The 19846-nt window shown below is 42.8% G+C and overlaps 1 protein-coding gene across 10 annotated transcripts in view; it reads left to right on the plus strand.

Moving 5' to 3' along the window:
* The first annotated feature begins 1246 nt into the window (after positions 1 to 1246).
* Myt1l (myelin transcription factor 1 like) overlaps positions 1247 to 19846 on the plus strand; it is a 457396-nt gene continuing 438796 nt past the window's right edge. For 8 of the 10 annotated variants that reach the window (XM_017802471.1, XM_008850171.2, XM_008850175.2 and 5 more), the window contains exon 1: positions 1247 to 1674. The gene's annotated coding sequence lies outside the window, so the exon portion shown is untranslated. Of the gene's footprint in view, positions 1675 to 7706; positions 8322 to 8342; positions 8459 to 19846 lie in introns of those variants that run through there. The other 2 variants (XM_008850172.2, XM_008850173.2) reach the window with 2 other exon arrangements.

Consider the following 19846-nt stretch of genomic DNA (forward strand, 5'->3'; position numbering starts at 1 on the left):
AAAATCTGTACAATGAAGGATGAATAAATGAGACATTTGGGAATCTTGGCAGCCAGCGATTTTGTATAATGACTGTAAAGCTTTATCATTATTCAGAATTAGCAATGCAATATTACAGTGTTTCAGCAGTAACATGACCCAGATATGATAGTTACTCTTATTCCCCAATCTCTTTGATTTTAGAACATGTTTTTATATACTTATACACAGTATTCACCTTTATCAGTCATAACTACTTTTTAAATCACAAGCATGAGCGCTCCCACACACACACAGACACACACACACAGACACAGACACACACACACACACACACACACACACACACACACACACACACTACCACCACCACTACCACCACCACCATCACCACCACCACCACAGCAGCCAGTTAAGGGGAAAGGGTGATACCTTTTTAAAAAACGAAAGGCAGTAAGCCATTATTAGCAAGAGCTATATTGAGCATGCTTGCCAGACAGGCAGCAAAGCTGAGCTGCAGTTCCGCCCAGACATGTGCCTTGCCATTTTCATTTTAATCAGCCTGCTCAGGATGGCTGCTGATTCATTTTGCAGGATGTCCCCCTGGGAGCCAAGGTGGAAGCCTCAGGCGAGCTGCTCTTGCATCTAGGCAGGACGCAGCACCGCATACAGAGGCAAGAGTGCGGAGGAGGCGGTGGCGGGAGGGGAACGCGTCCACAGGCACACTCCACATTTCAATATGGCTAGTTAGATGGTTCTTCATGAAACCCAGTCTACTGCAGAAATCATAATGAAAGAAAGAAAAGAAAAAATGACACATCGTCATTGCATTATCCAGACTCTTCCCCCACCCCACAGCCACTGAGTGACTTGGAACGCTGGCTCTCCTCATGGCCACTGAAACACTAATATATATATACATATACATATGTATATATATATATTTTTTAACCTGGTAACCAGCTGGGGTGGTATACCTGATTTAGCTGGAGACTTTGATTTGTAGGACTGACAACCTTATTATGCAGTGAGCTTATTATTGATATTATTCTGCTCTCGGTTGCCATGGCCACCTTGTGAGAGACATTCAATTTTCTCTCTTCCATCATCATTATCTATGAGGCCATCTGTTGTGGAAAATGAATTCAGCCTCATTTGCATGACTGATAAGCAATTTTTTTTTTTATCTATTTAACAGAAGGTCATATGCCGGGGATTTGAAGCTCGTGAAAAAAAAAAAAAGTGGAAAAAAAAAAAAAAAACCCTCAGCCTGGGAGAGGATGAGTGGGGCTGCGTGCATTAGGGGATGGCTGTGGAAGTGAAGCAGATCCCTTAGGCCCGCGAGCCTATCGCGCTGCATGTGTCATCCCTGCCCGGGCGACATTTTTTTTCCCTAAGCTATTGCACACAAAACAGAGCGAGAGCTTTTCCCTGCAGTCTTCCCGAAGCCCCCTGGTTCTCACCCGCTGTTGGTGGGTGTATTTCAATTTTTTGATTCCCTGGACTGTGGGTTATGAAATCAATGCTCGCTGAAGACAAAAGCAGCCTTCCCTGCCTCTCGGTGGTATGCGTGGTTCTCCTCGTCCTCCCACTTGTGGGGAAAAGGGGTTTCTCTTCTCTCTGTGTGTTTTGAGCCAGCACTGGTCCCCAAATTGAACTTGCCGTCACTTGTGAGCGGTGTGGTCACGGTGTGAGGTACGTGATGCTCCTTAGGTTAATATTTGGACTCAGGGGTCAGGATCTGTTTTACCGTAGCAAAGCTTCAGCTGCAGCCCTATTGTTTGCTCCTATTCAAAGTTATTTTTATAGCGTGGCTGGTGGCGGAAGGCTCCTGAAAGGTAGAGGTCTTTAATCCTCAGAAGTCTGCCTTTACAGCAGAAGGGGTAACAGATTGCATGCCTGACCAGTGATTTTGTTTATAAAAAGAAATAAAAAACAAAGAGAAAAACCGAAAACTTGCTGCATGTGTAGAAGTCTGGTGATTTGAGCATGCTAAAACAACTTCCTGGAGACTTACTAGGTAACTTTACATTACAAGCGAGGAAGGGGTTTTATGCAAGGGCTGGGAGGATGCGGCATACTCTTGATGCACTGTTGTATTTGTCTAATTATAATAAGAAAGTTGATTTATGTTCATTAAACTGAGAAACTCAAATAAAGATTTTTAACAATAACCTCAATGTTTGAAGTTCATAATAATGAAACAGCATTTAATTTAAACAGAAAGATGTCTTTTAATATCATTTCATAAACTAAAAGTTCAATCTTCATATGCTACTTCCAGATAGAGCTGGATAAACAATATACAGAGAAATAGTCACATGAGTGTAAACTTTACAGAATCTACAGCACAGAGTTTGAATTTAGCTTAATTTAGTCATGACACTTTCTTGTACCACTAAAACTATATAAGCTATGCATTTTATGATTTATTTAACTAGAATAAAGTACTTTATATAAGAGCTCTTTGGGTCAAGTGTTTATACTTTTTACTGAACAAAATTACCAACACAGACAAAAGCGCACCACCAACACTATGAAAGGCACAAGAGCATCTTTCTAACTGTTCAACTCTATAAAAGTCAGGTAGCTTTTGGAATGGAAAACAAAGGCATATTTTACATATGGTTAATGATATGTTTATTTTAAAAATGAAAGTGCTTTATGCAAAATTCCTCTTTGAAAACAATATCATTATATTCCTTTAACTTTTCACATCCCCAAAACTTTGAACACAAAGTGTTGATTGTATATTTTAAATACAGCTAAGTAATATAACCAAGAGAGGAGACTTTATTTTTTTTTTTCCTTCTTCAGTTGACCCAAAAGAACATGGAGGATTAAAACACATCAGTACAGGAAGTCAATTGGTTAAAATTCTCCTTAAAGTTGTACTTTGACATTAAATTGCATTTATTGTGGTACTTGTTTACAGTAGTCCCTGCTGAGGCATTTGAATGATAGTGAAATACTTGTCTGCACTTTTGAAAACTCTTGCCATGCTACTGAGACTTCTCAGAGGCAGTTATGTAATCCTTCCTTTCCTAGTCAGCCATTTCTTTCATATTTTAGCTTGAGTTTGAGAGAAACAAATTAATGTTAAATATTAGTTGCACATCTAGAAAACTTAAAACTATACAGTTTAAGCAGTTTGTGAAGACTGTTGACTTGGGTTTCCTTGGAGCACTGAATCTCAGGCAGCAGTGCGTGGTACCTGGGGCTACAGCCCACTAGGAAGGATGCTGTGGCTGCCTCTTCATCTGCACTTGAAGCTTCACATTTGTGATCAGAACTACTAACTTCTGAAAATCTTTGGAGAGAGCACAGTCAATCTTCACCAGTCCTCTCTGCACCCCATAAAAGTTAATCACCCGTCTTGGTTGGATTCTTCCTTGCCTCCCTGACATTTGACTGTTGCTAATTCACTGATTAATCTCATTAATGTGATTATAGTAGGATTTGGAGCTAGCCGCCATTGTTCTGTAGACAGGGCTATTCAGCTGAGCACTTTCCACCCCATTCAGTTTGCTGTGATTTTTCAAAGGCTGGTGGAGGGAGTCATTGTAAGAGAGTGTCCCAGCCTCCTTTCAGCACCGGGAGCTGTCCATGGCAGATAGCAATTGCATTCAGCAGAGACTGACTTCCTACAGGTTCACTAGAGATGTGAAAATGGCTCACTTTCATCACCTTAATGATCCTGTTCACTGAGGGAGAAGTCGAGTGGCGTTTATGGTCACAATTGGATGTTTTGAAGATGGCAGCAGCCAAGATCTATAGCTGATGAATTTTCTTTTGTAAAGACATTGCAGCTGCCATCACATATACAGGTTTCTAAATGATCAAACATATGAATCTGTCAAAATAACATGTAATTTTGGTTTAGAAAACTATAAGCATTCTACATTTGAAGTGGAAGTTCTACCTCAATGTGTCTTGTTATTAATATAATTTCAGTTTTGAAAGTATGAGCCAGATTATCTGGTGATATAGCCTAGGACAGAGAGTGCACATGGCATGTAAATTTTAAGTTCTATGAGTGAAACTTGCACCACAACCAAGGACAGTTTCATAGATTTGTGTTTGAAGCTGAGGCTGAGGTTGAGGGCCCAATAACTTGAGAGCACTTCTGACTGGTACACAAAAATTCTTAAAGGAACATGAGCATGCAACCTTCTTTTGGACTGATAAACATCATTTTTAAAGCATGTGAGTATGCTTGGGGGTCCGTGGTTTTTGACATGATGTCTTTATTATTCCTGTTAGGTTAGCCAACCAATTTCATTTAATTTTTACTCTTTCAAAAATTTTTATTCTTTTGAGAATTTTTACTTCTATTTATTCCGGTAAATCATCTACTCCACTCTCAGATGAGACTTATTCATTTTCTTTGCCAAGTTTCAAATAAAAGAATGACAAAGTTATTTGGCAACATTAAACATTTTTAAAGTTTTTCTGTTTGTTAATATTGTACTTAAATTTTTAAAATACTGAATTCAAGCTGGGTGTGGTGGCGCATGCCTTTAATCCTAGCAGTTGGGAGGCAGAGGCAAGTGGATCTTTGTAAGTTCAAAGCTAGCCTGGTCTACATAGTGAGTTCCAGGACATCTGGGGCTATAGGGAGACACTGTCTCAAAAAGACCAAAAAGCAAACAAACAAACAAAAAAAACCACACAGTGTCGTCAAGGTTTTATGCTACTAGCATCTAAATGCGTGCCAACTGTCCCACTGCTGCCAAGAAGTGTATAAACCAGGCATCTCAACTCTACCTGTAAGCCAATCTAATTTGATGAGAATATTGTTTCAAAAATACATATTATCACACTTTGTCTATATTACTGTGTATTTTAGTGGCTACATTTTAAATTCCAAATAACTGAAAGTTTATTCACTCTTACTTCATGTTTTAAAAAATCCACTCTGTGAAACAAAAGGAAATAAATCAGGTTATTTTGGTAAGCACCACTCTGTTCTGAACTTGAACTTGAGCTCAACTTGGTGCACCTTTCCTCCAGGGCCACAATTTCTAATCAATAACTAGGTTTTCAAATGCATCTAATACTTGTCCAGGAAGTCTCCAGAGTCTTACTAGAGCCCAGACCAGGAAGTAAGTGAGTGGCAGATTCAAAGAGCTCAGGCTGCTGTGCTCTCCGGCCAGTGGCTCTGTGGCTCATGGAATGGCATTTTGTTTTTCCCTCGTTTTTTAAGGACCCCTTTTCAGGATATCCTTCTCTCTCTCTCTCTCTCTCTCTCTCTCTCTCTCTCTCTCTCCTTTAAAAGTGTGTAGCATTCTTTTGAAAAGAGTAAGAGAAGGTAAACTTGAACAAAAACTTGCAAACAATGAATATTTCTCACCCAGCTAAGTTTCATCCCACTGTATTCTACAATATACAGACCAGCTGACATCCTATATCCACTTAAAACTAAAAACAAGGGATACCAGAAACTTAAAGAATAAAGTACTGTATGTGTTTTGTTTTGCTTTGTTTTGTTTTTTGGTGTGTATGTATGGGGGGGCTCATATTTAAATATTATATGTGGCTAGTATTTTTCAAAAACCATTTTAAGTTGCCATGTCTTATATATTAACATATTGCCTAAAAAGATCATAAAATGCCCCAGAAGAAATATGAAGTACTCCACTTTTCAGTCAGTTATTATGTGCTTTTTTCTGATATCAGATGATTTTAAGGCAACCATACATTTCTACATTAGTAGGCTATGTTTCAGTGCTGTGTGACTCAGTTTGAAGTATCTTTGTATTCTTTCCTTCCCTCCCTCTCTCCCTCCCTCCATCCCTCCCTCTTCCCTTCCTTCTCTCTGTCCCTCTTTCCCTCCCTTTCTCCCTCCCCTCCTTTCCCTGCCCTCTCTTTAACTCCTCTCTCTCTCTCTCTCTCTCTCTCTCTCTCTCTCTCTCTCTCTCATCTCCACATCTGCATTGTTCCAGCATACACAATGACTTCTCTATGAATGTTTCCACAATGAAAGTGTTTTTTAGTTGACATCCTAATGAGTCCTTAGGGTGTCTGCAGAAGTAATCAGAGATGGCAGAGAAAATGTAAGCCAGGTGTTAGAAAACTAGAAAGAACGTATACATGCTTATTTATTGTATGAAAAAGTCACTGACCAACCTTGCTACATGGGTTGCTGAATGGGAAATACCTCCAGTGTTATAGTTCTCTGTAGAGAAAAAGCCCTGCTCCCCATGTGGGGATTGAGAAGTTGGGGATGGGAGGAAGGTGTTCTGGTGGCAAAGGATGGGGAATTCTCAGTGGGCAGATGGAGGGACATTACCCAGAAAGCCTCTCTTCTTTCAAGCTGCAGAGGTTTCTGGCAGGGCACTGGGAAGCCAGCAAGAGGTGCCCTGTGTAGTAACCATCCATCAGGCAGACTCTCTTCAGAGGAATTACCTTTGAGAGCTGTTAGAGGGTGTTCCTGGGACCTAGGGACTGGTGTCAGTCTCCCACGGAAACCACAGTCTGCATTGTGCCTATGGAGGCCCCCAGCGGCTGATGTATGGTCTCTGCTTTGCACTCGTGTGCACAGGGCCGGCAGTGCAGGTCCTCGCGGGAGGGGTGGAGGGAATGGAAACTCGGAGGGAGCTGTGAGCACTCGTGCCTTGAGCTCTCCATGGCACCTGAGAGCTGCTTGTGTGCGAGAGAGACAGACTGGAGCAGGACAAGCTGATGGCCTCGAATCTCCTGCAGAGGTGCCTCTTCCCTTTTATTTGAAGGTGACGTGCGATTTCTTACTTGCCTGGCTTCTGCAGCTCCCAGCTCTCCTGAGTGATTTCTGATAGTCTCCTAAGTACTTTCACGTCTACCGTCCTGGCCACCTCCGGATCTTGTTGGGTTGCATATTATAATACAGAATGGTATGATTCTGGGTACAGAGAGTCAACAATGGACCCCCCTCAGCCACAGCTGTCCCTCAGGTGAACACGCCTGTGGGTCTGCTGGGCTGAAATCTCCCCAGAGTTGTTTTCGCCAGGAGTCTGTGTATTCAAGGCAAGCTTCCAGGGGAGGGGAGGTACCAAGCAGCCTTAAGATTTAGTGTTGCCTTCACAGTGTGCTGAGAGCTGGGTGAGGGAAGGTGACAGCTCCCACAGAAAAGCATTTGTTGGTTGGCCCAAGAAGCCATTTATAAAATTGGAACTTAAAAAACAAATGCTACTGAAAGTCATGTAGATGCGTTCTCTTTTGTGATTTTGGAATCTTCCTGGGTCTGGTCTTTTCAGAATAAACTTTTTTTGTTGTTGTTCTTTCTTCTTCAAATGATTCGAAATAGATTGGTAATGCTGAAAGTTTCTTAGAGAATAGTTTTGTCTCTTGCTTAAGGAAAATGACAAAGGGGGCTTGTGCTGGAATAGGTAATACAGTGTGGCTGGCAACCTCGAGGAGACTAGCACCCTCCTCAGTTAACTCTCCAGTGCCCGTTCTTCCATCTTAAGAAGTGGAGAGCCCCAAGCCTCTTTTTGTTTTGTTTTGATGTACAGCGTAGTACCAGGGAAAACACCAAGGTCCTGCTGACTTTGGTAAGGTTTCTTGGACCACAGTATCATTTACCATAACACCAGTGATAGGGGAGATTTTCTGAGATGGATCACCTAGTCGGTAGCAGTCAACAGCAGTCTGCGTATTTACAGTTCTCATCTATTACATTAAATACAGCACCGCACATGATACACTCTGCTCTAGAGATTTAGAGGCCTGTGGGTACAGTGTAGGAAGCACACAACATACATCCCAATCTTGTCTGACTGCTGCAAGCCTGGTAAACAGGAAGGCTAGAAATTACTGGTTTTAACCCACAGCTGTTAGAGTGAGAAAGAAATACCTAGCTCAGCGATGAAGTTAGGATTTGAGGAAATGGCTGTGTTTTGTTTTGCTTAAAGGACACAGCCCGAGCAGGGTAAGTCAGCAGGATGCTCCCGGTGTGCCTCTGCGGCAGCGATGTGGTCTCTAAGGAAACCGGTGCCTGATGCTCGCAACCCGGGCAGCGCTGGCGGCCCAGGGCCGTCTGTCTGCCGCCTGCTGATGGAGGCTGCGCCGCATCCACCAGGCAGGGCTCTGCACGCATGCCTGTCTTCCCCGGCATTTAGTGGTGTCAACTTATTAATTTCCATCTTCGACTTCAGGCCTGTTAGTTTCCTGTCTGAAAGCATTATTACTTTTGTCCATGTGGCAAAATAATTAGCATACAGATGAGAAGTGGCCCCGTGTCTGCGCGCCGATAGAGAAGATGTGCAGTTCGAAGTTGATTGGATGAATGGAGAACAAATGGTGGGCGTTCAAAAGCATTAGAAGAGTTTTGTAGTCGCGGAGCAGGCTGGAGAATTTTCTGGGTGAGTCCCTAAGATGGAAGGCAGGGGTGGCTGCCGTGGGAACGACTGCTTGTCAGAGGCTGGCTTAGCTGAAGGTGCCAAGGGGGACTGCAGCCGCAGATAATCCATTCTCCAGGTCTCTCTGCCATCCCCTCCAGGTAAATGTGTCCTGTTGTTTCCAGAGCCTTGGCGCTTCCCAAAGTGGAGCAAAGTTCAACTCTTATGGGCAGTAACAAAAGAATAGTCTTTTGGTGCTGCCTTGGGTGGCTGCTTCATCCCTCTTAGGGCATAAGTCTGAAGTGAAAATTAACTGTTTAGAGATTATTGTTTTCAGAAATTTGCAGCAGCCATCAGCCAACGTGGTTAATTAATATTTTCTGGGACAGTGTATGGAGACCAGCAAAATTAGCAATGCTGTTTTGATGAAAGCCAAGACATAATTAGTTTTGACTACTATATATTTTTCCTAGCTGGAAAATTTTAGCTCATTTAAGGAGCAACTTACTGGAGATGGTGAAAATTGAGTTGATGTTTCTATGGATCTGTAGAATGAACAGACAGAAAAATTTAAAACGAGCACAACCTTTGATACTCTGGGTCCTTTTCAGAAAAATGGAGATTTTTTTTTTTTTTTTCAAATCAGTCTCCTGAGTTCAGAAGTGGGAATAAAGCTTTCCGGAGCTCTGAATTTCTATTGTCATGAGTGACACAGATTTCTTATATAATCCTGGGACTACCACGCTGTAACATGGGTGTTTCAAAATTTTCGTTTAAATAATACTTCTAGAGGGATTCACTGATAAAGAGTCCTTCCTTGTCTTAATAAGTCCTATCCTTCTTAAAGGGCAAGCTTTGCATTTTAACTGACCTAATTATTTTGTTTGTTTTTAAAGTCAAACTCCAGTAAAAATCATTATCTTTTTACTATATAGCTATAGTTTCTTGACTGTCTGAGAATACTTAATGCTTTCATTTTGGTTTTTAAAAAGCTTTTTCTAAGTGTTGCTATACTTTTTTCTAAGTATTTGTTTTAGACAATGACAGTGAATGTATGACAGAAAATACAACTTTTTTTTGGAGTGGGGAGGGTGATTTTTCTGTTTCAAAAACTATGCCTTTCTAAAACTGAAAACAACAAATACCTTCAATGTATCTGAACCCCAAGTGGAAGACACTGGGGGCAGACTAGCAGCCCCCACAAAGCTGTGGAACTTGGTCTAGTCATATTGCAAGTTTCTGAATATTAACATTGGGATGTATTTTTTGCATAATAGGAAAATTCTGTTTTTCTATGAATGCATATATATATATGCCAATGGTTTTTTTTCTAATATAATTTTAATTAGCTACTAAGCTACAATGAGAAAAAGAGTCTTAAAAATATTTAGTCCAAAGTAATAACTATCAACATGTTCTGAGATTCATGAACTCTTGTCTGGAGAGAGCTGGTGCTCCTTCTCCAGTGCTCCATTTCCCTTCAGAGTTGAGCCAGTCTTTATGAGAGTGAAACAACTCCTTTTGTGTTTTATGACGGGTCATAACTTTCTTGGAGCAGGACATCAGCCTTTCTTTTTTTAACCTCAGCTTGCCTGTTTGGGTCTGAGATGCACTTGAATGTTACTTAACCAGGAGGCCTCCTTTGTGCCTGGCTGCCTTTCACAGGTAAAGCCCATTTTTTTTAAGGGTCACAATTATGTCATAGAGTTTCAACTTGAGGGAGTTACTTTTGCTTCTCCCTGTCCTGTCTGTTCTTGGGGCTTCATGCAGTTGATAAGAGCTTGATCCAAAGACAAGAAATGACCTGCAGCTAAAGATGTGCTCTTGTGTGCCAGCCTGAAAATGTGATTTCTAAGGGGACTTTTTTCTTTTCTACTTTTTATCGACTTTGGTAGGAAATACAGCCTTCCATGGCTACATCATCTAATTCACCCATGAGATTCCAAAATCTTCGTGCAAGTGTCAGGTGCTCTGACTTAGCAGCTCTGTGGGCAGTGGTCCATGGGGGGGGGGGTTCTGTTTCTCAGTGACCCTGTACTATGCCACAAACACTGCATGCTGCTTGGGGAGCTCCTTACTCCCTATGAACAAAACATATGTAAACAGTTTCCTTCTAAAATGTCCCTTGACCTAATTTCCTTTAGAATTCTGTGTGTGATGTGTTTTCATACACTAAAGAAGATGGTGTACTAAGTGTAAAACACAGGTGTTTTTAAGATTGCTGGAGTGCCAACACTGTGTGTAGGTTACAGTATTTGAGCCACTGGGTTAATACGTGTACCATGTAAACTTGCCTTAGATATACTCATGTGTTCATTAATGTAGTTGAGGGAACTTTGTGCCTTAGTATTGTGTACTGCCTGCTTCTATCTGAAGTCTAACTGCTTAAGCAGCATACTCACTCAAATCGCCTTAAAGAAAATCACTTCAAGGAAACTGAGAATTTGATTCAGAAATTTTCAGATAGTGTCATGTTTAGAACTTGAAATCAAACAACCTAAGGAGGAATAATTTATTGGGGGTGTCTTTTTTTAGTACAACGACAAGGATTTTCATGGTAGAATTTCCAACTCAAACAGGGTCTTGAGTAGTACCCCTGCCATTGTCTAAAAAGAAGCCATAGAGTGTTCTAATTAGCACTCACAGGATGTCTTTAGGAATCCGTACCACCCCTCAGTTCCTGGGCTCCCGCATCCCCCATCCTGAAGGCAGGGAACAATTCTCAGAGACTGACTTTGAATTGGGTTCCATATCCTCTCCCTGGTCCACACATTCCCCCTAGCCTGTGCCATCTGAACAGAGGCAGAATGCACAGCACACTGTCGCCATGAAACAATGCTAGCCAGACTGGTGGTGGAAATAATCCAGTCTGCAGGGCACCCCATAGAGAGCCATCAAACCGAGTCTGCTCTGGAGCTGTCTGCGAGATTGTGAACATTCAGAAATCAATGCTGCATCTGCTGGTGGACCCTCCGGTTCCCTGAAACCCCCACCTGCCTAATGCATCTGGGCCAGAGCTTTCAGAAACCAGCTTCCTTCAGGATAAATTTAATACGTCTTGAGGGCCAGGCACAAGCAAATTGATTCTATCTCTGCACCAAGAAAACTCATAAACATCTGTAAGGACTTAGATTCTCAGCAACTCCAGGATAAGAGGATGCTATTTTGTGAAATATTCCAAGCCTGCTCGCTTCATTCCTCATGCCAGCATGGCATTTTTTAATTAGGAAGTTGATTAAAAAGGGCACGGCAAACCACAATGTATGGTCCTTTGGCAACCGTCCAGCTGTTGTTGATGCGCTTGTGTTAAGACAGCACCCATCACTGGTTTCAGGAAAGAGGGAATCAGTCTGCTTCCGGGGCTGAGGGATGGAGAGAACTGGACCGTCCTGCCCTGCACACTAATGCCAGCTGGTTGTGGTTTCCTCAATGCAAGGCTTTCCTGCAGACAGAGTTGCGGGCTTCCTCCATGACCCGGGTCACGTGTGCTTTGCAGATACCTGGGAACGCTGGGCAGCACCGTGCATTACACTGAGGAATTCTGGGCTTCTGGCTTTTGGGTAGTCTGTAGAAAAAGCCATAATTGCTTGTGTTTTCTGGATGCACATCTATTGTGACCACACATCCTGCAGGCTGCAGTCAGGGGTGAGGGCTCCTCTGTGGTGTCCTCTGTGCTGTCAGCCTCAAGAGTAACTGGTTTTGTTTTGACTTTTTTCTTTCTTTGAAGGGAAATTCCTTTCTTTGCAGGCTCTTTTTAGAGCTTGAAGTATATTATCACAGGAATAAAATTTTATGCCTAATTGTGGTGTTTCCATGGCTAATGTGGTATGAATAAGTACCATGTTATGAATTTAACCCTGTCCATCCTCCTCATTGTTTGAGCACTTCCCAGAGCTGAGATGATGTGTACCTAAGAAAGTGGAAACAGACTGCCACAGTGGCTGGCACCTAGACCCTGAAACTGAGGGAGAGGCCCCAAGGCTTTTATGTGACCTCTGTGGAGCTGCTAGGGCAGGGGACAGGATGGGAATGGGGGTGAGGGGGCACAATGTCTTCCCTCCAGAGGGAGTAAGCAGCTGATAGGCAGGAAGCCTGTCTTTTGTTCTCCTCCCCCTGAAACTAAACTCCCTGCAAGTTTGCTAATTATTCTTAGATTCTGCATTTCAGGAGCATTCAGCAGTGGTTAGTAGCAGTGGCGGGCGGTCTCTCTGGTTCTCGGCATCTTCTAGGAAAGTTGATGTTGAAGATGAAATGTGACTTCTTAAAGTCAACTCCTCTCCTCCTTCCACTCATGGCAATAATGGAGTCTCTGTGCAGTATGCACACACTGAGCTCCTATTGTGTGCAGATCCAAGAGAGACAGAACCATCCTAATCAGGATGGGCCTGGGTAATCAGGCCCTGGGTATCTATATATCTGTCTACCTGTGAACTGATAAAAGGTGACTATAACACCTGCAGGATAACTTTTTCCTATATAGATTTGGAAGTACATTATTCCTCTTCTGAATTTAGCAGAGTAGGCTGAGCCTTGCTTCCTGTTACTGAATGACTAATACTCCAGGGGTCTGGGTGATCATCCTGAACATTACCATCAATTGTATAACCTCATTTCTCTATCAATTATATGATTTAATTTTATTGCCTTCTTATAAGATCTATAGATAGAAGTTCTATCTTTGTGAGGGGTCTGGAGAGCTGGTCTTCTTTCTTGGGGTTTCCTCATACATGATAGCTGTGTTGTTACAGGGCATAGAGTTAGGAGGACAGAAAACTTTCTCTCACTTATGAGACAGTGAACAGAGTGGAGTTTTGAGAAAGGAATGTTAGCAAATGTCAGGTGTCTGTTTCTCAGTTTCTGAACATTTCAAAGCTATTAGGATAGCAGAGTTTAACCACAGCCCCTTGCTGTGGGGTGTGCCTAAGCTATCTACTACTGACTGAGACCCAGACTTACAGCAGACAGACAAGTCCCTGAGCCATGCACTCCATCCTTGCTAGATCTCCAATGTGAGCTGTCCTGCTCCCCTACAGCCAGCTGACAGGCGGCCTCCTGGTAGTCTGTTCACTATTGGCTGCAGAGGCCTCTGACAGGAGAAGGAGGAGAATTCAAATGAGAAGCTGGTCATGCGTTTAGACCCTCTGACAGGAGCTGCAACCCTGCTTTGAGCAGACCCCACTGAATGAACCTCAAGTTCAGGGTTAAAATTCTGCCATTAAATCCTTTAACAGATAAGTTCGGTTGGAATTAGCATTTTATGTTTTCTCAGTCTAGAAATACAAGTAGCTCAGGCATCAGAAAGCCACATGTCTTTGCTTAAAAATGGAATTCTGAGATTACATAAAGCAAGAGGCATTGGTTCATGCTAGCTACTCACATAAAACAGGAAAGAAAATCCTAACCACCTGCTCAGGTAAAATGTGGTCTCCTTTGTTACTTTCCTTTGTTTAACCTTGGACATTTGGCTCGGAATTTAATTCTTGAAATTCTCCACTGAACTTCTATTCTAAATCTTTGAATCTTTCAGTGCTTTTAATGCCTTTACAATCTTTTTTTTTGGTTCTGAGAGAAATGACAGAGGTCGTTTTGCTGCCCAAATTTTTTTTTTAGCTAATTTGCCGTTACTGGGATATTGTTAGCTCCAAAACAACCCTTCTCCCTCAGAGACCCACAGTGCACGCCATGCTGTGTCATGTCAGTCCTCCAGGGACACGTTGGCACACCTGTTTACAAATGGGCTGGGCCACCTGTTCCTCTAGCTTCAGAGTTAATGATCAGAATGGGATCTGATCACTAGTTCCTGCGAGTGTAGACAGTCATTGTAAGACAACGGATCAGTTTTAGCATGTAACGTATTGATACCTGTCCAGACAACTACAAGTAAGTTAGAAAACACAGGAAATCTATAATCACAGCCCAAATTACAAATATCAGCAACCCAAAGACTAGATGGATGTAGAGAGTTGGAAGTGGTGTAGCCAACAAAATCTTATTATTTCATAATTTATATTTTCAAAGTTCATCAAACACAGATGAAATATTTTCCTTGCACTATAAAGGCATCACTGAAGAGGAGGGCTGCGACTTGGGTGTTAAGCACAGAAAACATACTCTCTTAAGCGAAAAACAAACAAACATATTCCTGAAGCCCTCCCATACTTCCGGTCTTTCTCCAGAGTAGCCTGTCTCTCTATTTCTTTTTCTCACTAGGGAACATCTTTTGGGCCACATGCCACCTGAGCTTTTTGGTGTTTATGATCAACCTGATTTGTTCCTGCCCCTAAGTTCTGTAAAACAAAGGGTATGCTGGATAAGAAGGATAATTAAAAAGATTTTCCTTTACTGATTTCTTTGGTCTCTACCAAGAGTCAGAGCATTCTCTTGGCTTGGTTTGATGAGATCAGTTGGACTTGATGTATACTGCAAGTTTCTAACTAATTCTTCAATATATTAAAAATGGTCCATCTCTGAGATCACTTTTCTATGAGCTTCCACAGAAGGCATGTTCACCAAATACTAAGCATGTAACCATCTTTTCTAGTTTTATTTTTCCTGTCCCTTTCATTCTTTTTGTTGTTCACATTGGGCTGACCTAGAGTCAGTGTGGAAAGCATAGGCCAGAAGGCATTGCACTGTAGACTGGCCTCCTACAAGACTTAGGGGTGACTTTTCTATTTTGTTGTTTCAGGGTAGGGGGCAGTTGACATGGTCTTTCTAGTCCCAGCTCTTCTGGAATTCACTCTGTGGACTAGACTTGGATCTCACAGAGATCTGCCTTCAGAAGGCTGGGACTAAAGAGGGTGCCACCATGCCCAATATGGGGGTAACTTTGAGCTCTGCCACCATCTTTCAGTGTCTCGTTTCAAAGGAGGGAGTGGGACTCTGCCATTTCCCAAATTCCCTCTAGTCCTCAGTATAGGAAGTAAATCAGAAACCAGAGACCTGGAACACCTGAGCAGTCCTGTTAGTGATGGCCCAGTCTGGCCTCATTAAGGCCGGAATTGACTGACATTCACACAACCAAATGTCTTTCAGTCATCTACAAAAATCACCTTGTGAAACTCATAAGGTATATATCTGAGCATCAACTTCCTCTTACATTCTTTGCTCTCTTGATTTCCTCTGTTTCCTACTTGTGACTTGATTTTTACATTGGGCAAGTATTCCTTCCATTACCACTGTAGGTGGAAAGGCCCATGCCAGAAATCACAGAAATGCACACTGGCAGGGCTATGGGGTCGCCTCTTGGTTTCTTTCAGCTCTATGATGCCCATGGGTATTACCTGTCATAAAACGGGCAAATAAAGTGGTTGTGATTAGGATGACTAGCTTGGGGTTTAAAGAAGCAGCCCCACTGTCTTTATGGCTTATCTTTCTTTTCAAAAGTATTTAGGGTGTGTACAGGTTAAGTGGGAACACATTTTTAGTAGCTAAAATCTATTATACAGTCCACGTCCCATTTCTGGTAGCATAGAGTAAAAGGTATCCAAAATGAAAAGGAGAGCTTGTGAATTCAGTGAAACACCACAGTTTATACTACAACATCTCATGTGGGCCAGGGTTTGTCTGCCAAGTACCCCAGTGAAACACAGCAAGTGCCTGTTTCATAAAGGACACAAGACAAGTAAGTCAGGTCCAAGCCCTCCTGTCACCCTGGCCTGAGATTCTCACCAGGGTTGCAGAACCTTTCCAGGACATTGGTGCCCACAGACTTCTTTAATAAAGCTGAAATAAAGAATGGGTGGGGAGGGACTGTGAGTGGTCAGTCAGTGGAACTGAGCACAGCAGGAAGCCCTGGTCCCTCAGGGAGCTGTAAGTTAGTGGATATTCACAATGTCAGAAGAAAGGATGTTCTATCCTTGAATGCTCCTAGCAATTTGAAGACTTGATGTACTAAGCCTGACTTCATACTATGTAGTGTATACTTACCCCCCAAACATCACATGCCATCCCATAACTTTGCACATGTTTATGCATCAATTTTAAAATTTGGTTTTTTAAAAATACATGTTCAATTTAATGAAACTATTTGATTTTCTAAAAACTCAAAATGTGGCATGTGGGACTTCCCTCTACATTTTGGGAAACATGTCTTATTATGGAAGGGATGGGGAGGCTCAACATGAGGGAAGTGACTGTGTGGACACAGGAAGGGTTGTAAAGAAAGATTTAAAGCATGGACAGTTTCTCGCTTTTTGAGATAAAAAAGAGAGAATAAAATTTGCATGTCATGAAGATATGCCTCAGGTAGGGAGTTTTCCACTTCATTTTTCAGTTTCCATTTAAAGTAGGGCCAGCTAGGGATGTCATACATTTGCAAGATCAAAAGTTCAGTAATATTGAGTGACAAGGGTCCATACTCTGTGACTCAAGTCTGAACCAGGCACATAGTACAGTGAGAAGCCATTGAAATGAGTCTTTCAGGACAGGAGCTGTAAGCTGAAAGAACTCAGCCAGAACATAGCTAGCAAGTGCATCACACTGAAGGCTTGGCTCGGAATGTACAGAGCCTACAAGGATACGCAGGCCTACTGTGTATCTCTGGTCAGGTCCACAGACACACAGTGGTGGGCATACCTGCTACCTGTGTTTTCTCTAAAAAACCTCCAAAACTGCATTCACTTCTACCTAAACATACGACAGGTTTTCTGTTTCTACTGAATAGTTAACCCAATGATTAAACTTACTCATCTTGTGGTGCCCATGAACATAGTCTATATTGCTCTCGGAAATGAATTGCCAAATTTTAAGAAAATAATGGGAATAGGGGCTGAGGAGATGCTCAGTCAGTAAAGAACCTGTCCTGCAAGTATGAGGACCAGAGTTCAGACCTCAGTACCCTCGTAAAAGCTGAGTGTGGCAGCTTATACCTATGACCCCAGTGCAGAGACAGGCGGCTCTCTTGTACTCACCTGCTACCCAGTCTAGCCAATCAGTGAACTCCAGGTTCAGTGAGAAACCTTGTCTCAAACCACAAATTAGAGAGCAACCTTGGCATCTTTCTCTGACCCCCACATGCATGCACACATACCAACACGAACCCATTCACATAAACACACATGCACACAAAATAAATACATAAAATAAGAATAAAGAAAATAATGGAAATTGAAACTTCTCCTTTGCTCTAGAAGTCTCCATGTGCACGAGGGACTTCCTGTCCCAGAGATGTGTTACAAAGATATGTGTTCAATAATCCAAATAACAGAGTTAGGGAGAAGCCTCAGTGGTGCTTGCTGTGTTCAGTGGAGGAGCTGAAATGGGAAGATATGCGCTCTCTTAAATGTAGGTTTCCAAACAGCGCTCGACTTAGAAAGAGCTCCTGCTTTTGTAGTAATAGCAAATTTAAACATGACTTGCAGAATAATGTCTCCAAGAGCAAGGATACACATAATACAAATGTACGTCTTGCTGCTCCATTTTCAAGGTAGGACGATTGCAGTACCATAAAGCACACCCTCAGTGTCTCATCAGTGATCACATCCTCTCAGTTCCCAAGTTTCCTAGTGCAACATCAAGCTGGGTCTCTCTCCTCCTCACACATTCATAACTTTAAAGAAGAATAGCTATTCTTGCCAAGAACAACAGCGCAGGTCTGTCATCCCAGCTGCTCTACTGGGTAGAATGAAGCCAGAAGAGCACAAGTTCAAGGCCAACCTGGGCAACTTAGTGAAACAGAACTAAAATGTCAGAAAAGAGCTGGAGATATAGCTCAGTAGTAGAGCACTTGTCTAGCATTTGCAAAGCCTTAGGTTCAGTCATGAGTGCCACACACAAAAAGAAAAATAAATACCTTAGTCATGGTAACTAGAACCTTCTTTAGAAAGTCTGGATTACATCTGCTTTCAGATCCTGTTTAACACAACCAAGCATCCCCTGCACCAGGCACTAGGCCCCCTACAGGTGACCCCTGAAGTGAAGACAGTTCAGACAACGAGGATTCGTTGGGCTTTGTTCTCCCAAGTTTTGCTTTGCTATCAGCTGAGATCCTTCTAAAGCGGAGGGCCAACTTTCATCCGTGTGTGCGTGTGGTAATATGTGTACACATGCTGTGTGTATGAGTAATGCATGTACACACAGTGTGCTCTGAATGTGGGGGGGTAATGTATGCACACAGGCTATGTGTTTTTAGTGTGTGGGAGAGTATACAAGCTGTGTGTTCTGAGTATATATGAGGTATTGTGTGTGCACACATATGTTCTGAGTATGTGTGGAGTATTGTGTATACACATGTTGTATGTTCTGAGTATGTATGGGTAATGCATATACACATGCTGTGTGTGCATGTGTATCTGGAGGCAATATGTGTACACAGGTTGTGTGTTCTGAGTGTGTGGGGTTAATGTGTGTACACATGTTGTATGTACGTATGTATGTGGGCGTAGTGTGTGTACATAAACTGTGTGCTCTGAGTGTGTGGGGTTAATGCATGTACACATGCTGTGTGTGCAAGTACATGCATTTCTTCAGGTTCCAAGCCCTTGCTGCCCTCGTTCTCTTAGGCTGCTCTGTGTCCATGTCTCCTGCAAGTTTTATCTCCTGTGCTTCTCTCCTTCCTTTCAAACTGCAACCCTTCACCCACTGCTGACTCCGTCCCCGACCACATCCTTCTCTTCATGACCCGCCCTCTTCTCTCTTCATCCCCTCTCTTCCCTGCCCACTCCTGGCCAGCATCTCTCCTTATTCCCATTTACTACTCTGCCTCTTCTGCTGACCCGTCCTGCACTTTCGGGTGAAATGTCCTTGCTGCTACGAATGTGTCTCCTGTCACAGGTCAGCCCGATGCTGACTCTCATCTGTCCCTGCAGGTCAACCATTAGAAGGGTTAATGCCACGGAAAGTATGGAGATTACCAAAAGAGCTGCTGACAGTGAAAACTCAGTAACCCTCCCACGGTCTTCCGTGAGGATATGATAGAGGGACTAGGAGACAGTAGAGGTGACCCGTGTGAGACCAGACCCAAGTGAATCAAAGTGAGACAAAGCAGGGAAGCATGACAGGCTTCCAGGGGATGCTGATCCTTCATTACCATTAGATTCCTTCTTGGAATAGCTCCCCTTCTATACCCAGGCTGTGGTCTCTCCTCCACTGTTCTCCTTAGGGCCGGTGAGCTCCCATGCAACAGTACTTTTGTGCATAAAGTTACATCCTGCAGCCCTTGTAACTGACCATTAAGATTCATACACATCCACCAGCTAATGGAAGGGCCTCATTGCTACAAGGAAACACATGTTGATTCCAGCCTGCTTGGGTGTTCCCATTAACACTAGGAACAGAGACACACTCTGTCACTGATGGTCCAGAGTGTTACCAACCTGATCTGGCCAAGTAACACTGGTTTGAAGACTCAGCCTTTTCTGATCAAGTGTGACTGTAGGTTATTCCTTTACCATGGGTATCTGTCCATCAAGCTTGACACATACAGGGTGTGGCCCAGGTTTAACTGGACTGCACCGGTCAAGCACAGGGCAGAGGCTTCGCTGTGTCTCCCACCTTGCTCCCCTACCTTGTCCTCTGCCATACGCATGTCTAAGAGTGAATTCTAGCCA

This window comes from Nannospalax galili, unplaced genomic scaffold (genome assembly GCF_000622305.1).
Source record: "Nannospalax galili isolate Female #2095 unplaced genomic scaffold, S.galili_v1.0 scaffold100, whole genome shotgun sequence".
Taxonomy (NCBI): Eukaryota; Metazoa; Chordata; class Mammalia; order Rodentia; family Spalacidae; genus Nannospalax; species Nannospalax galili.